The following is a 17,000-nucleotide window of genomic DNA, read 5'->3' on the forward strand; positions in this document are numbered from 1 at the left end:
TGAGTATGTTTAAACAATATAAATGGTTTCCATAGGAACTGTAGTGCACGCTTGAGGGTTTTAAAAATTCTTTGCATGAGAACTTTTTTAGTGTTGGTCGAGGAATATGAGCTAATGGCTGAATTGTGGCCTTTGTGAGCCTCAGCTGATTGTCCTCTTTCTGCCACCAGTTCTGCTTCCACTGACCGTGCACCACAACCAGAACGTTCAGGAAATCAGGAAGCACTTCACACAGGGTAGTTTTAAATCTGGAACACGCTCCCCCAAAAGGTGGTGGATGCTGGAACAATTGGAGCTTTCAAGACTGAGATTAATAGATTTTTTTTTTGTTCGGTAAGGGTATCAAGCGATATGGAACAAAATCGGGTAAATGAGGTTGAGATACAGCCATGATCTAATCCGCATGGCAGAACAAGCTTGAGGGCTGAATGGCCTACTCCTGTTCCTATGTTCTTCACCAGTAGTTCAGGCTCATCTCCACAGTGATCACAGGAAAAACTAAGCGGATTGCAAAAGTAAACTGCAGCTTAAAGACTTCAGTAGGTAGAAGAGGCCTGAAGGAAAGGGATTTTGTATGATGCTTTGCATCTGTACTTTCTTTCCTATTGTACCTCGTACGGTGTCCCTGTATTACACAGCTTTATCGCCCATGTTATAAGTAATGCTTCAAAAAGGGAATTTGTTTACTGTTATGTGCAATATTGTAAAGGTTATTGAGCTAATAACCTTTTGGGTCAGATGGCGAGTAGTACAGGCTATAGGCTCATATTATACACCTGGTTTTGGAAACTAGGCCGAGCAAAATTCAATCTCTGCTGGGCTTAATGAGCTTGCCCAATCTCAACCTCCCTTTTGAATCCCTATCAAAAAGAAAGAAAACAAATTTGCATGTTTTACCCATCGAGGGTGAAATGGAATGCAGTTCTTGTGAAAGGCTGTTTGTTTATTACACACTGCCAATGTATTCAATCCAATATTATGAAGTATAACTTCCTCAGTCACTAGTTTATGATGGCAGTTTTAGTAAAATATATATTTTTTTAACCTTGCACACAGAAAATCTACCTCAATGCATTTATTCTAAATGGGCAGGAGTGCATTTGTTCGACTAGATATGTTTTGATCAAAGTTTTACAAGTGCCTAACTTTTTTTTTTGGGAGGCAAATTCTTACGTCACATTAGAATTTAAGGTGTCAGCCTTGACTCAGTGGTAGCACTCTCATCCCTGAGTCAGAAGGTCGTCTATTAAAGCCTCGCTCCGGAGACTTGAGCGCAAAATCCAGGCTGACACTTGTGCAGTACTGAGGGAATGCTGCATTGTGCGAAGTGCTGTTTTTCAGATGACATGTTAAACTGAGGCCCTGTCTGCCCTCTCGGGGATGTAAAAGATCCCATGACACTATTCAAAGAAGAGCAGGGGAGTTCTTCAATGTTCTGGTCTATATTTATACCTCAACCAACATCACTATAAAAACAGATTATATGGTCATGTATCTCATTGCTGTTTGTGGGACCTTGCTGTGCATAAACTGGCTGCCAATGAAGTACATTACACTTCAAAGTACTTCATTGGCATTAAAGCGCTTTTGGACGGCAATAGGTGGTGAAAAGTGCAATATCAATGCAAGTCCTTCCCTTTTACTTAAAGAATTCAGTTCCCATTGGTCAAGGGCCCACAGCCCAAAACTGTCCTTTGCTTTACAATAATTGACAGTAAATTGGTACTTTAACTCATAAGATATATGATGCTTGTTGTGCAAAAAATGGCACACAGTTGTATCAAGGGATGCTTTTTTGGAGGTTGTTAGGGCGGAATGCAAAATGTTGTATTTAACTATCTTATGTTGACAATGGATGGTCAAATGGAAAGTTTTCCACTCGCTCACACCAGTATTCTCTTGCCTGAGCAACAAAATGCACAATTTTTAATAATGTAGCTGAGAGAAAAGGCCACTGATCAATCCAACTTTCTGTCATCCAGATCCAATATCAGATCTCAGTCTGACCGCTATCCAGCTTACATACTCCAAACCCAAAATGACTCCACTCTGCTAAATTGGGAATCAATTCCTGTTGAATGGTTCAATTTAGTCAATATTAATAGTGTTAGGACTTACTCATGAAGGTGTTATTCCTTAAGCCTTTTTAACCTGTTAAGTTTATAATTGTGTCTCCTGGTTTTTTTTTATATAAGATGCATCTCAACATCCATCTCATTGATTTCCTTAATTATTTGAAAACCTTCCAATGCCCTATCTTTTGTGTGATAGTATAAGCGTTGATCTGCTGTGATGTTCCTTGCAGAGGAAATTAAAAATCTCTTCCTGCAATTGTCTCTTTTTTTGTCTCTCAATGGCCATCGCAAACTTTTTGCCTTTCTCCTGACATTTTTGCCTAGTGCCCAGAGCGGAGAGGCTGGCCCTGATTTTAACTGTAAATCCCTCCCTCCCCCCATCTGGTGGAAACCAGGCTTTGGAGGGGGGGGAGGGGAGGGGGGGGGGGAAGGGAAGAGTTGAAATGGAGTAGGGGCTTATCCATTCCTTTCCTGCCCAAATCTGACCGGCTGCAATTTTAAATTGCAGGTGGCAAGGATGCCAGCCCCAAGATGGCAGTGTCCTCATTAAATATGTAGATCAGGCTCCGATGACATCATCAGGATCCAATCTGCAATTTTAGTTGAAGGCCTGAGCAGGGGGAGCAGCGACAGCATCACCGTCAGGCCAAACCTGTTGGGAGCTGGATCGTGGGCTGGAAGAGGTAAGGCGAGTTTCAAAAAATTTTTTATTCGGTTTTCTTGTGGGTCAAGAGGGGTAGGAGTGCTCTTCCTGGGCTCCCACAAGGAAACCTTGGGCCTCCTTTGCCCTGGGCTTCCCTCACCTGATCACGATCGCCCCCCCAACACCACTTACCTGACTGTTGAGGACCATTCCTGTGGGTTCCTGGTGGCGGTGGTCTCCTGCTGCCTGAATTTTCACCCCTGCCCAGGCAGTGATTTCTGCCGGGTTTGGCGGGAACCGGGGCCTGGATACGGACATGAGGCAAAGGAGTTAGAATCGCTCCGAGCCTCAACTTGCAAGCGTGTTGCTCGCCCAGGCCCCACAAATGCAATGATCCTGCTCTGTGATAAAATCGGGGCTGCTGTTTCCATAGGCAGGCTGTGTCTTGCATGAGATGAAAATTGCATCCTTATGTGTGCCATGAACTGGATAACATGACATAAGATTAACAATTATTTGTAACTATATAATATCACACTGGAGACCATGTAGGATACTCTCCATATTTTCTTGTCTATTCCAAAAGTGGGCACTGCCAGATTATTACATTTATACCAAAAGTAATAGTCACAGTTATTTACAAATAAGATAGTTACAGAGTGGGAAGGACTCTGTGGATGAAAGGCATTGTATGTCGTCGAAAATAGCAATGGCAAGATTATTGGTAATCTTTTTTCAACATTATTTTAAATTTTTTACTGTGTTTTGCTTTTATATTACATTTTTAGAAACATGTAATTGGGTGCATGGGAACTATTTTCTGGGATTTGATTGGTTGCTTTTTTTGCGGTGGTGGCTGGTTGTTTGTACGTTACTTTAGTGAATGAAAAATGTTAATAATGCAGTCATTTTTAAAAAAAAAAGTGACTTTTTAGATAAGTGGTATTTGGTTGAATTTTTTGCTGGGTCAGATATCCCTCTCACTAAAAACCATTTAGTAAGTTTTGCATCCCGTGGGCATTTAATACACTTCCCCAAGCCTTACAGACGCAGAACTCTTAATTATATGGATAGATTTTAAAAAAATTATTCTCAAGGTACATTCTCGGTCTCTATTTTGATGATGGGAAATCTACTATCCATCTGCCCGTTCATGCTTGCTAAATTTTAAGAACAGTGTTACTAATCTATGTCAAATTTTACAGAAGGAGGTGAAAATTTTAGCTTTTGAAGTTGGGTTGTGGATTTGAGAAATGTTAAGGTGTTGATATGTCTGTCGAGGTTGTACAGTTACATATTTTACACTCTCTCAGGGCCCTCTTACATGACTGATTACACACTCCTGGACATATGCTGATACAATGTGTTTAGCTCGTTCAGTTGCACTGATATTTTAATTCTTGGGGTGGGGGGAGGGGGTGTGGGAGTGGTGGGGGGGATGGTGGCAGCATCATAGCCAAACCTGATCTGTTCTTTTCCTAATGCCTGCACATTTCCTTGGCTTTTCTTTCCCTCCTCTCAACCTAAGGATACTGTGTTCAATCATAGTGGCCCACAGCACAGACGGGGGAATCAAACCCAGGGACTTTGTGAACATGACTTCTTATTTCTAATAGTTGTTTAACTTTGATTGCTCAAATAATAAAACAAATTACAATTTTAAATTTTTGTTTCAGTATTTTTCCAAACCAGAAGCAGTTTTAGCATGTACTGCAATATGTTTAGCAATTGTTAAAACTAGTGCTACTTTGCAGTATTTTGATGGCACCCTTCTCTCTGGTGTAATAGAGTTGATGAAGTCCACGTTTAATTTTGAACACGTTCAAAGTCAAGTTCTGTGGCTATTTTGTTATAATTGTATTTATGATAGAATCATAGAATGGTTACAGCACAGGAGGAGGCCATTCGGACTATCGAGCCCACGCCGGCTCTTTAAGAGCAATCCAGTTAATCCCATTCCCCTGCTCTTTCCCTGTAGCCCTGCATATTTTTTCCTTCAAGTATTTATCCAATTCCTCTTTGAAAGCCATGGTTGAATCTGCTTCCACCACCCTTTTCAAGCAGCGTATCCCAGATCATAACTACTCGCTGCGTTTTAAAAATAAAAGTTTTTCCTCATGTCGTCTTTGGTTCTATTGCCAATCACCTTAAATCTTTGTCCTCTGGTTCTCGACCCTTCCGCCAATGGAAACAGTTTCTCTTTATTTACTTTATCTAAACCCTTCATGATGTTGAACACTTCTATCAAATCTCCTCTTAACCTTCTCTGCTCTAAGGAGAACAACCTCAGCTTCTCCAGTTTATTCACAGAACTGAAGTTCCTCATCCCTGGAACCATTCCAGTAAATCTTTTCTGCACCCTCTAAGGCCTTCCCATCCTTCCTAAAGTGCGGTGCCCAGAATTGGACACAACACTCCAGCTGAGGCCTAACCAGTATTTTATAAAGGTTCAACATAACTTTCTTGCTTTTGTACTCTATGCCTCTATTTATAAAGCCCAGAATCCGGTCTGCTTTTTTAAACTACTTTCTCAACCTGTCCTGCCACCTTCAAAGATTTATGGACATATACCCTCTGGTCTCTTTGTTCCTGCACTCCCTTTAGAATTGTACCATTTAGTTTATATTGCCCCTCCTCATTCTTCCTGCCAAAATGTATCACATCCCACTTCTCTGCGTTAAATTTCATCTGCCATGTGTCCACCCATTCCACCAGTCTGTCTATGTCCTCTTGAAGTCTATTACCACCCTCCTCACTGTTTACTGCTCTTCCAAGTTTTGTGTCATCTGCAAGTTTTGAAATTGAGCCTTGTGCACCCAAGTCATTAATATATATCAAAAAAAAGAGTGGTCCTACGAATGACCTCTGGGGAACACAACTCTGTACCTTCTTTCAGTCCGAAAAACAACCGTTCACCACTACTGTTTTGTGTCACTTGGCCAATTTTGTATCCATGTTGCCACTGCCTCTTTTATTCAATGGGCTTCAGTTTTGCTGACAAGCCTATTATGTGGCACTTTATCAAACGCCTTTTGAAAATCCATATACACAACGTCAAACGCATTGCCCTCATCAACCCTCTCTGTCATCTCATCAAAAAACTCAATCAAGGTAGTTAAACACGATTTGCCTTTAACAAATCTGTTAATCCAGACTTATCCAAGTGACTATTAATTTTGTCCTGGATTATCATTTCTATAAGCTTCCCCACCACCAAGGTTAAACTGGCCTGTAGTTGCTGGGTTTATCCTTATACCCTTTTTTGAACAAGGGTGTAACATTTGCAATTCTCCACTCCTCTGACACTACCCCCATATCTAAGGAGGATTGGAAGATTATGGCCAGCACCTCTGCAATTTCCACACATACTTCCCTCAGCAACCTAGGATGCATCCCATCCAGACTGGGTGACTTATCTACTTTAAGAACAGCCAGCTTTTCTAGTACCTCTATCAATTTTTAGCCCATCCAGTATCTCAACTACCTCCTTTTACTGTGACTTTGGAAGCATCTTCTTCCTTGGTAAGACAGATGCAAAGTACTCATTTAGTACCTCAGTCTCCATGCGTAGATGTCCTTTTTGGTCCCTAATCGGCCCTACCCCTCCTCTTCCTACCTGTTTACTATTTATATGCCTACAGAAGACTTTTGGATTTCCTTTTATGTTAGCTGCCGGTCTATTCTCATACTCTCTCTTTGATCCTCTTACTTCCTTTTTCACTTCTCTACTTTCTGTATTCAGCCTGGTTCTCGGTTGTATTATCAACCTGACAACTGTCACACTTTTCTGCTTCATCTTTCTCTCTCTTTTGTCATCCAGGGAGCTCTGGCTTTGGTTGCCCTACCTTTCCCCCTCGTGGGAATGTACCTAGACTGTACCCGAACCATCTCTTCTTTAGTCGAAAAGCGGACGGCCTTTACAGTTTTGCCTGCCAATTTTTGATTCCAATTTACCTAGGCCAGATCTGTTCTCAACCCACTGAAATTGGCCCTCCTCCAATTAAGTATTTTTACTCTAGATTGCTCTTTGTCCTTTTCCATAACTAACCTAAACCTTATGATACTATGATCACTGTTGCCTAAATGTTCCCCCATTGATGCTTGCTCCACTTGACCCACCTCATTTCCCAGAACCAGATCCAGTAATGGCTCCTTCCTCATTGGGCCGGAAACATATTGATCAAAGTTCACCTGAAAACACTTCAGAAATTCCTCCATCTCTTTGTCCTTTGCACTATTAATATCCCAGTCTATATTAGGATCGTTATCTCCTTTATCGCCACTATATCATATTCCCATGTGGCTATTTGCGCCTGCAGTTCACCAACCTTATTTATTGCTTTGTGTGTTTACATACATGCACTCTAAACCTATCTTGGACCTTCTCGTGTTCTCTCCTTAATCTGGTCCCATCCAGTACTGTACTGTTTCTTACTCTAGTGCTATCTGTCTCTCCCAATCCTTTGTGCACCTTGTTTCTCCCTTCTAATGCTACATCCTGGTGCACATCTCCATGCCAAATTAGTTTAAACACTCCCCTGGATTTTAATGTAAATTGTATCCCTCAACTTTTTTTTCTTATTTTTCTAATTTTCTTCTATACACATTAATTTCATGTGGGATAAAGTTCCACAGAGGCCAACCATGGGATTAAAAAAAGTTTAAAGCTCCCTCAAAGGTACAGCTGGTTAAGGAGTAACTGAACAGACCAGAAAGGCCCAAAATCAATTCCCATTCTATGCTACATTTGCTGATCTAAGCCAGGGCAGCGGTGATCCAAGTTGCTATCCTTTTATATGGAAATCTAGACAGTGATAGCTGCGAATCTGTTTGATCATGGGGTCATCACAGCCAGGTTCGATCCTGTTCTCCCCATTAGTGTTGGGTTTATGAGCTAGTCATTTATCCTTACCCTTAGTACAAGTTTGAGGACCAGGAAACACTAAGATATCTGATTAATATCTTTTATTTATCAAAACATTCATCCAATCCATTATATGCAATGCCCATGAGATTGGTAGCAAAAGTAACTCGTGTGCAACAGACTCATCGGGTATCGTAAGCGTGTCATCTTGACTGCTCACGCTAGCCTGAGCAAGACTAGGTAAAGGTCCCTAAGAAGCTGCGGTACGCTGTGTATAGAGTTAATTACGTTTCCCCAATGTTACGTAAGCACGTTCCAATCTACCTACGAGTAATGTGTGATTACATTTACCTAACAAGTCACTACATCAAATGATGTTCCTATGTACTTCCCTGAAACGCGCCTGCGCAATGCCATCGAACTCTGTTCATTGTTCTTTTTACGTGAGTAACCACGGCTGTCAGACATGGCCTCACTCTCTTACCTCTTGATATATTTTACAGCAATCTTTATTCATGCCTTACACTCCCTTTCTACACCGAGACTATCTGGTGCCATGCCCGTTCGTTAACATTCCTTTCTCCTCTCTTCCTACAGACTGTTGTTGAGTCCTGCCTGTCACATGACTCAGAGACTGATCTTGTCCTGATGAACCCCTGCAACTACTACAGAATTAGTTTTAACATTTGTGAGGCTATTCTACCTATTCTTACAAATAGCAGGCAGGAGTCTAAAAACAGTGGATGTCCAAAGGGGCCGAGGGGTACAGGTACAAGTCAATGGGAATCAGGGGGAAAACTCTCCAGGGGCTGGAGTCATACCTAGCACAAAGGAAGATGGTAGTGGTTGTTGGAGGCCAATCATCTCAGCCCCAGGGCATTGCTGCAGGAGTTCCTCAGGGCAGTGTCCTAGGCCCAACCATCTTCAGCTGCTTCATCAATGACCTTCCCTCCATCATAAGGTCAGAAATGGGGATGTTCGCTGATGACTGCACAGTGTTCAGTTCCATTCGCAACCCCTCAGATAATGAAGCAGTCCGAGCCTGCATGCAGCAAGACCTGGACAACATCCTGGCTTGGGCTGATAAGTGGCAAGTAACATTCGCGCCAGATAAGTGCCAGGCAATGACCATCTCCAACAAGAGAGAGTCTAACCATCTCCCCTTGACATTCAACGGCATTACCATCGCCGAATCCCCCACCATCAACATCCTGGGGGTCACCATTGACCAGAAACTTAACTGGACCAGCCATATAAATACTGTGGCTACGAGAGCAGGTCAGAGGCTGGGTATTCTGCGGCGAGTGACTCACCTCCTGACTCCCCAAAGCCTTTCCACCATCTACAAGGCACAAGTCAGGAGTGTGATGGAATACTCTCCACTTGCCTGGATGAGTGCAGCTCCAACAACACTCAAGAAGCTCGACACCATCCAAGATAAAGCAGCCCGCTTGATTGGCACCCCATCCACCACCCTAAACATTCACTCCCTTCACCACCGGCGCACTGTGGCTGCAGTGTGCACCATCCACAGGATGCACTGCAGCAACTCGCCAAGGCTTCTTCGACAGCACCTCCCAAACCCGCGACCTCTACCACCTAGAAGGACAAGGGCAGCAGGCGCATGGGAACAACACCACCTGCACGTTCCCCTCCAAGTCACACACCATCCTAACTTGGAAATATATCGCCGTTCCTTCATTGTCGCTGGGTCAAAATCCTGGAACTCCCTTCCTAACAGCACTGTGGGAGAACCGTCACCACACGGACTGCAGCGGTTCAAGAAGGCGGCTCACCACCACCTTCTCGAGGGCAATTAGGGATGGGCAATAAATGCCGGCCTTGCCAGCGACGCCCACATCCCGTGAACGAATAAAAAAAAAACATAGATCATTGAAGTGTCATGAACAGGTGCAGAAAATAATCAAGAAGGCTAATGGAATGCTGGCCTTTATATCTAGAGGACTGGAGTACAAGGGGGCAGAAGTTATGCTGCAGCTATACAAAACCCTGGTTAGACCGCACCTGGAGTACTGTGAGCAGTTCTGGGCACTGCACCTTTGGAAGGACATATTGGCCTTGGAGGGAGTGCAGCGTAGGTTTACTAGAATGATACCCGGACTTCAAGGGTTAAGGTACGAGAAGAGATTACACAAATTGGGGTTGTATTCTCTGGAGTTTCGAAGGTTAAGGGGTGATCTGATCGAAGTTTATAAGATATTAAGGGGAACAGATCGGGTGGATAGAGAGAAACTATTTCCGCTGGTTGGGGATTTTAGGAGTAGGGGGCACAGTCTAAAAATTAGAGCCAGACCTTTCAGGAGCAAGATTAGAAAACATTTCTACACACAAAGGGTGGTAGAAGTTTGGAACTCTCTTCCGCAAACAGCAATTGATACTAGCTCAATTGCTAAATTTAAATCTGAGATAGATAGCTTTTTGGCAACCAAAGGTATTAAGGGATATGGGCCAAAGGCAGGTATATGGAGTTAGATCACAGATCAGCCATGATCTTATCAAATGGTGGAGCAGGCACGAGGGGCTGAATGGCCTACTCATGTTCCTATGCCCTAACCCAGGAGTGCAGATATCAATTCAAGCACTCCTACCCTGGATGAGATTAGCTCGTGAAGCACAGACTGGGGATTGAACCTAGCATCTTCCTAGTCTGTGTGCTTAAGCAACTCTGTGCGTTAACTAACTGGGGATCTTTGAACTTTTAAAAATCCTGTTCATTTTTTTTAGGATATTGTATTCTGAGGTAACTTGTAAGATTGATGATTATATTGTGTGAAAACCTTACTAATATGGTGGTATCATCTATCTATAAAATTAAAATTCTTCAGTTTAGCATGCATCCATTGTGTCATAACTTTTGAAAGTCTGGTCTGAGGTGGCACACTTCCAAAATTTTACAGGTGGTTGGGCAAAAATTAATGATTGGATCAACTAGCTATTTATCTGTTAAGTTAACAAATATCTGACTGACTAAATATAAACAAATCAAAAGCAGTGAGGAAAAATAAACCAGTAGAAAACTATGCAACCAAACACGTCAATTATTTTCCTTCTTCACTTGGATCAGTTTATATAGCTAGAAATAGCTCTTAATTTGTATGTTTGTAAATTGGATACTTAATGTTACAAATATCCATAAAGTTTCTCCCATGGAATCTCACCCTTCTGGCTGCAGCCAGGGGCTCGAGTTGGGGGATTTCTCCTGGGCCTTGGGTGCTGTGAACATTTATCATATGTGTGAGAGAGTGATGCATCAAGGGAGTTTTAGTTTTCATCCCTTTCCTTTGCAGTATCTAAAGTCTACCATGACAACCAAGTAGAAAAGAACTGACTTCCAACCCCTTCTGATGAATTCTGTGTGAGATGCTTCATGGGAGTTTTTATTCTCATCTTTTTTCTTTCACAGATTCTACATCACAAATTCTCACAGGCACTAGTAGGCACATTTTAAAAGTTTTTACATATTCCAAAATATTTAATTTACTAAGAAACTGACTAATGTACACCAATGAAATTAGTAAATGGTTCAGTATAGTTTTTTTAAAAGTCATTTTCAGTGATTTATCATCAGGTCACTCACAGGTGGAGGAGTAGACACACTTATTAAAAATACTTATTTTTTGTGATAAACCCATTTTCAGCTGTCTTAACAAAACTGTACCAGGTTCCACTCTTAAATACATCAATGAATATTTTTTAATGCAGAGAAAACGACTGTTCTGTTATGTTGACCGATTGCACTGGTTCATGGAAGATTTTACATTTGTGATTATGCAAATACATTTTAGTGGAAATTTGAATTGTAACCTATCCAGTGCAATTAGTGCCCAATTACCAATTGCGCTCAAAACTGAAACTCTATGCCAGAATTTCAAAAATTGGTGAAATATTCTAGTATGTATTTTCTATCTGTACCTATACACTAACTATCAAAGAGTTGTTAAACACTGTTTGCCAGAATGGTGAGCTGGCTGGTCATTTATTAGCATCCCTAGAAGAGCCAAGTTTCTCTGAATTGTTATGGGTGCAAACACAGTAAATTGTATTTTGTACTAGTTTTTGGTCCCAGTGATACTTCAAACAAAAATGGTGAGGTGCAGCAAAATAAATTTACTGTATTTACTCCTGAAAGTACCATTTTTTTTGCAAACCAAGCTTTTACTTCATGTCTTGGATTTAATGCTCAAGTGAATGCTGTAACTATTTGTATTACAACAATAACTGTCAGAATCTTCTAACCTGCAATTGAAAGTAGATGATCCCTTTTATTCCTTCCCATTCTCTTTGTGGTGGATCTTATTGTATTTTAAGCTGTGGTGTCCTCTCTATCAGCTACTCTCTGGCTGAAGGAGTGCATAACGGTACTGTGACATCAGGTACATGTAGTTGGTGAAGGCTCCCAGTGTAGAGTGGCTGATGGAGGTAGGAACATGAGGAAATGTGTGGAGGCTGGCTGAAGTGGCTAAAATTATAACTAAGCTTGCTGGAGGAAAAATTAATAACTCTGGTATGTATGAAGGCCACTTCTGCATTCATTAAATCAAGGAAGCAGATACCACAGACAATGTGTGTGGTAAGAACTGTAAAGTTTTTTTTAAAAATAAATTATTTTGAGCTCTTTGTGAATATTATAATCAATGGAAAATCTCAAACATGAGACCTTTTTACCATCTCTCAATTTTCATCATAAAAGATTTAATGATTCATCTGCTGAAGCCTCTTGGGTTAGTGACTGTGCTTGTTGATATTCGCTCAGTCCCTTCATGCTGTCTGGCTCAATAGCTCCAAGTCATTGCCCCCATTGATACTGAAATGATGAATGGCTAATAAAATTAAGGGGGGAAAAAACAAATCTTAATTTTCATTTTAAGGGTTTGCTGGATGGTATAGATTTGTTACACTTATATATGTTTTTTTTCAATACGATAAAGCCAATTCTTTTTTTCCAGAAGCTTACTTTGCTGGTTCTAAACCAGGGATTATTGCCCATGAGCCACCAGCCCTGACAGCCTGGCCCAAACAACTCAGTCCTCGTTACACTTCTATTTCTTGTTGCTTTGTCCTGTTTGAACCTCACGAGGCTGCAAGTTTGGAAATGACTCTTCTTGGCACTGTTACCTATGAAGTTAATAACTGAAAACCTCATTCACACTACTGGAAAAAACAAGAACAGATGCTTCTGGAAAAAAAAATTGGCTTTTTCCTATTGAAAAAAAACATACATAAGTGTAACAAATCTATACCATTCAGCAGTGTCTGCAGCATTGTCACAATTTACAGTTGCCAAGGTAAACACTATAATGTCAAACTCTAGAGAATAAAGGAAGTTGTATAAACACAAGTGCAGTGTAGCATAAAACAGTAATACACAACTTTGCAGGGCCATGAATAGTTCTGCACTTCAGTCTGCAGATGTTGCAGACCCACCATTGGCTTTTCAACACAAAAAGCTGTCTAATAACCAACTAATCAGTGTTCTTTCTGGTTACGGTTCCCTAGTTGGTTCAGAACAGAAGTTACCAAAGGTTTTTACCTTTGTGGGCCCCCCACTACCCATGAGCGGAAAAGGGTCAGACGAGGAGTTAAAATCTTGAAAATCAAATCCCGCCTCTAACCCGCCACGTTCCCGGCCACTGTAATATTAACGGCATTAATGACGAGGCTTCCACCAAAAGCAGGTGAGGGTCTACTTAAGATGCAAAAGCCGCGGCCCAATGATAATATTACGTCGCGGCGGCAATAGCAACGGCAAAACCTGGGGGAGTCCCGAGTTCCACGGATCCAGGGCTGGAGGAGCCGACTGGCCAGAAGAAGCCAAGGCAAGTTTCAAAAATGTCCTTCTCTAAGAACTCCTTGTGGGCCAGGAGGAGCAGGAGTACTCTCCCAAGGCCCCTCAAGGAATCCTTGGCCCTCCCCCGATCGTGCACTGCGAGGGAATCCCCAGCCCTCTCCGATCACTGACCTTTCTACATAACAAAATAATAGACTGCATGATGCATTAAAAGTGGCATAATTTTATATAGTGAATGAATGCGATGATTTTTAATTTTGTATTTCTAAGTCTGTTTTAAATTACTCCGTGAGTTGTGTGCTTATTGCTGGTTTTTGAGCAAGGAGATTGCTGAGCCAATTCGCAAGCTGCCTTTGATTAAGAAGTCCAGCTACCAGCATCACCTGCATCAGCGACTAACTTTGATGTCCCCAGTTCCATATTCTCGGGGATGGGGGGGGGAGCGGTTACTGCATTCTGAGACGATGCATGCAGCTATGTGATCTCAGAACTGCCAGTGAGAAGAATTTCTGTCATTTGACTGCTCCTGTACTTCTGCACAAATCTCAGTGCTGAAAGCTACCGCTTTGCAAGTGTGAGTGGAAAACAGTGGTCCTCTACGAGGCTATTGAATTGTTTATCTGTAAGTGAAAGGCAGCTTTGTTTGTTTTGATTCTTGGATCTTGGACCCCAAGGTTTCCATCAGCAAGAATGAGACCGTGCATGAGAGTTGCTCATACTGTGGTGATTATGAACTTGAGTCACTTATGTTGCCGTTTGCAGGCTGCATTGCAGAGAGCCATCACTTGCCCTACCATAGGAATAGAGCCAAGTGCCTGTTCACAGCAGTTCATATGTTCTAACATCGTCTGTTGGAAAACAGACCCATTGAGGACTGAAGGGGTATCTGGCAGGTGCATGTTAGAGGACTGGAATGGAGCATTCTGAATTTCTGCTGTATATCTGCTGGCCCTCAACAGCCACCACCTCTGCAAAAGCATTATCACCAGTAAGCTGTGCAACCTCTGTATTGGTAAATAATGCATATAAATGTCTGGATCTGCACTACTGATCAAGTATATATGATTAATATGGTTTCTACCAGGTGGTCTGTAAGTGAAGGAGTCTTGGCTGCTTCTTGGATCTTGGACCCCAAAGTATCCTTAGCAACAATGAGACCAATCTCTTGACCTAATTTCTCTTATTATTGCATTATGTGCTGGAAAAACAACTATTTGCATTTATATAGTGCCTTTAACGTAGTAAAATGTCCCAAGGTGCTTCACAGGAGCATTACCAACCAAAATTTGACACGAACCACATAAGGAGATATTAAGGTCACTTGGTCAAAGAGGCAGGTTTTAAGGAATGTCTTAAATGAGGAGAGAGAGGGGTGGAGAGGTTTCAACAGGGAATTCCAGAGCTTAGGGCCTAGACAGCTGAAGGCACGGCTGCCAATGGAGGGGCAAAGGAAATCAGGGATGCACAAGAGGCCAGAGTTGCAGGAACATAGATTTCTTCTCGGGTTGTAGGGCTAGAGGAAATTAGAGATAGGGAGGGGCGAGGCCATGGAGGGATTTGAACACATGGATGAGAATTTTAAATTTGAGTTGTCCCCGGACCGGGAGCCAGTGTAGGTCAGCGAGCACAGGGGTGTTGGGTGAATGGGACTTGATGCAAGTCAGGATATGGGCAGCAGAGCTTTGGATTAGCTGAAGTGTATGGAGGGTGGAAGATGGGAGGCCGGCTAGGAGAGCATTGAAATAGTGGAGAGGAGGTAACAAAAGCATGGATGAGGGTTTCAGCAGCAGATGAGCTGAGGCCGAGATGGATATTCCAGAGTTGGAGTTAGGCGGTCTTGGTTATGGAGAGTATATGGGGTTGGATGCTCAGCTCGGTCAAATAGGGCACTGAGGTTCCTAACAGTCTGGTTCAGCTTCAGACTTTGGCCACGGAGAGGGATGGAGTTGGTGGCGGGGGCCAAAAACAGTGATTCGGGACTTCCCAATATTTAATTGGAGGACATTTCTGTCATCCAATACTAGTAGCTGGTTCCAGCGTGACAAATCAGTGGAGGGGTCAGGTGAGGTCGATATGTAAAATAGGCGCTTAACTTAATTAGAAGTATTAAACAGTGGTAAACAAAACTTATTGAATTGCGCAGTGTAATCTGTTGCATTAGACGACATCTTAAAAAAAAAATTAACTTTTCACAATCACTTCTATGGAGCGACAAATGATAATTGTTATTGCCCTCAGTACTTCCATTTTCCTAATTCACTTATATGAACAATGACTGACAGGAAAAGACCCTCTTGTCCATCCAGCCTATCCCACACAATTGTGATACCTTGTGTATCACGATATATACACTCACCACCCAGAACCATGTGATCTCCTGGGAGAGGCGAAAAACCAGATTTAAAACCCAGACTAATTTGTGGAGAAAAAAATCTGGAAAATTCCAGGAAAACTCTGCTGCTTTCAGAAAGTAACTCAATTTGTGTTTGCGTGGGAGGGGGAAGAGAGTGCAACAATGGAAGCAGCTACTAGTTTCCTGGAGAGATGTCATCATGCGCTAATTGCATGGAAATTCCCTTGTCTTTGAAATATTGGATTGCAGAAAGCCTTCAGATGCATAATGGTGCTGAAGGATCGTTCTTGAGACCAGACTATTTGTTACACAAGTTAGATATTAAGAGGACAACGAAACCCATCCAAATTCCTGAAGCCAGCAGTTTATGCTGTGTCTGCCTGAAAGGTAAAATTGATCAAAAACATGGTTACATGCCTAGTAGGAAAGGACTGCTTTTAACTGGGGTGGCAAAAGCCTGTGTGGAGAAATATAAGAATCATTGGTTTTATCTATTCAGCAATTCTCTTGTTTCCACCATTTATTTCAAAGTTGTGGCAGTGAGACTGGACTCTTGTGTTATGATTCTTAAAGACTCTCTTAAAGCTTCTGAAAAGGACTGAAGATTTTGGATGCTGTTAATTTTGAGATAGTTTAAAGTAGAGTGCAAATATTGCTGATTATTCTGCTATATTCCTTTTGCTTCTGTGTAAATAAAAATCATGTAAATAAATTCAGTTATTTAGTTTTAGGCAGTATTATATGGTGTGATTTATTTTCACCTTTTGCAGGTGGGCAACTCGTGCAACTTCCAGTGAGAGATAACTTGGTAATAGGGTAATTGTTAATCTGTCGCAAGCTACTGCTATTCGTGGCATCCATAGGGTGTAAGTTTCCGATCACAGGAGGTGTCTGCCTGACTATGGAAACTGCACTTTGATCTGAACATAGAGATTTGGGAGAGATTCTGAATTATAACACGTGCTCTTCCTTGTTTTTTAAAGAACCTCCCTGTTATTTTGTGCCATTCTACCTCCGTCCCATGTATTTTTAGCTGAGTTAGTGGAATAAAAAGTTGCTCAAAGAAGTCACCTATGATGCCAGTAATTGTTAGAAAAGAAAGACTTAGATTTATATAGCGCCTTTCACAACCTCTGGATGTCCCAAAGAACTTCCTAGCCAATGAAGTACTTTTGAAGTGTAGTCACTGTCGTAATGTAGGAAACACGGCAGCCAACTTGCTGTTTGTGGGACCTCGCTGTGCGCAATGTGACAAT

The 17,000-nt window shown here is 41.9% G+C and overlaps 1 protein-coding gene across 15 annotated transcripts in view; it reads left to right on the forward strand.

Moving 5' to 3' along the window:
• Positions 1-17,000, forward strand: part of LOC137318255 (cAMP-regulated phosphoprotein 21-like) — a 455,290-nt gene that overhangs the window by 48,247 nt on the left and 390,043 nt on the right. For 14 of the 15 annotated variants that reach the window (XM_067981189.1, XM_067981224.1, XM_067981218.1 and 11 more), the window contains exon 2: positions 2,584-2,758. The exons of the other annotated variant lie outside the window; for it this stretch is intronic. The gene's annotated coding sequence lies outside the window, so the exon portion shown is untranslated. The remainder of the gene's footprint in view (positions 1-2,583; positions 2,759-17,000) is intronic. 15 annotated transcript variants of the gene reach the window in all.

Source organism: Heptranchias perlo, chromosome 3, assembly GCF_035084215.1.
Source record: "Heptranchias perlo isolate sHepPer1 chromosome 3, sHepPer1.hap1, whole genome shotgun sequence".
In the NCBI taxonomy this organism is placed as follows: Eukaryota; Metazoa; Chordata; class Chondrichthyes; order Hexanchiformes; family Hexanchidae; genus Heptranchias; species Heptranchias perlo.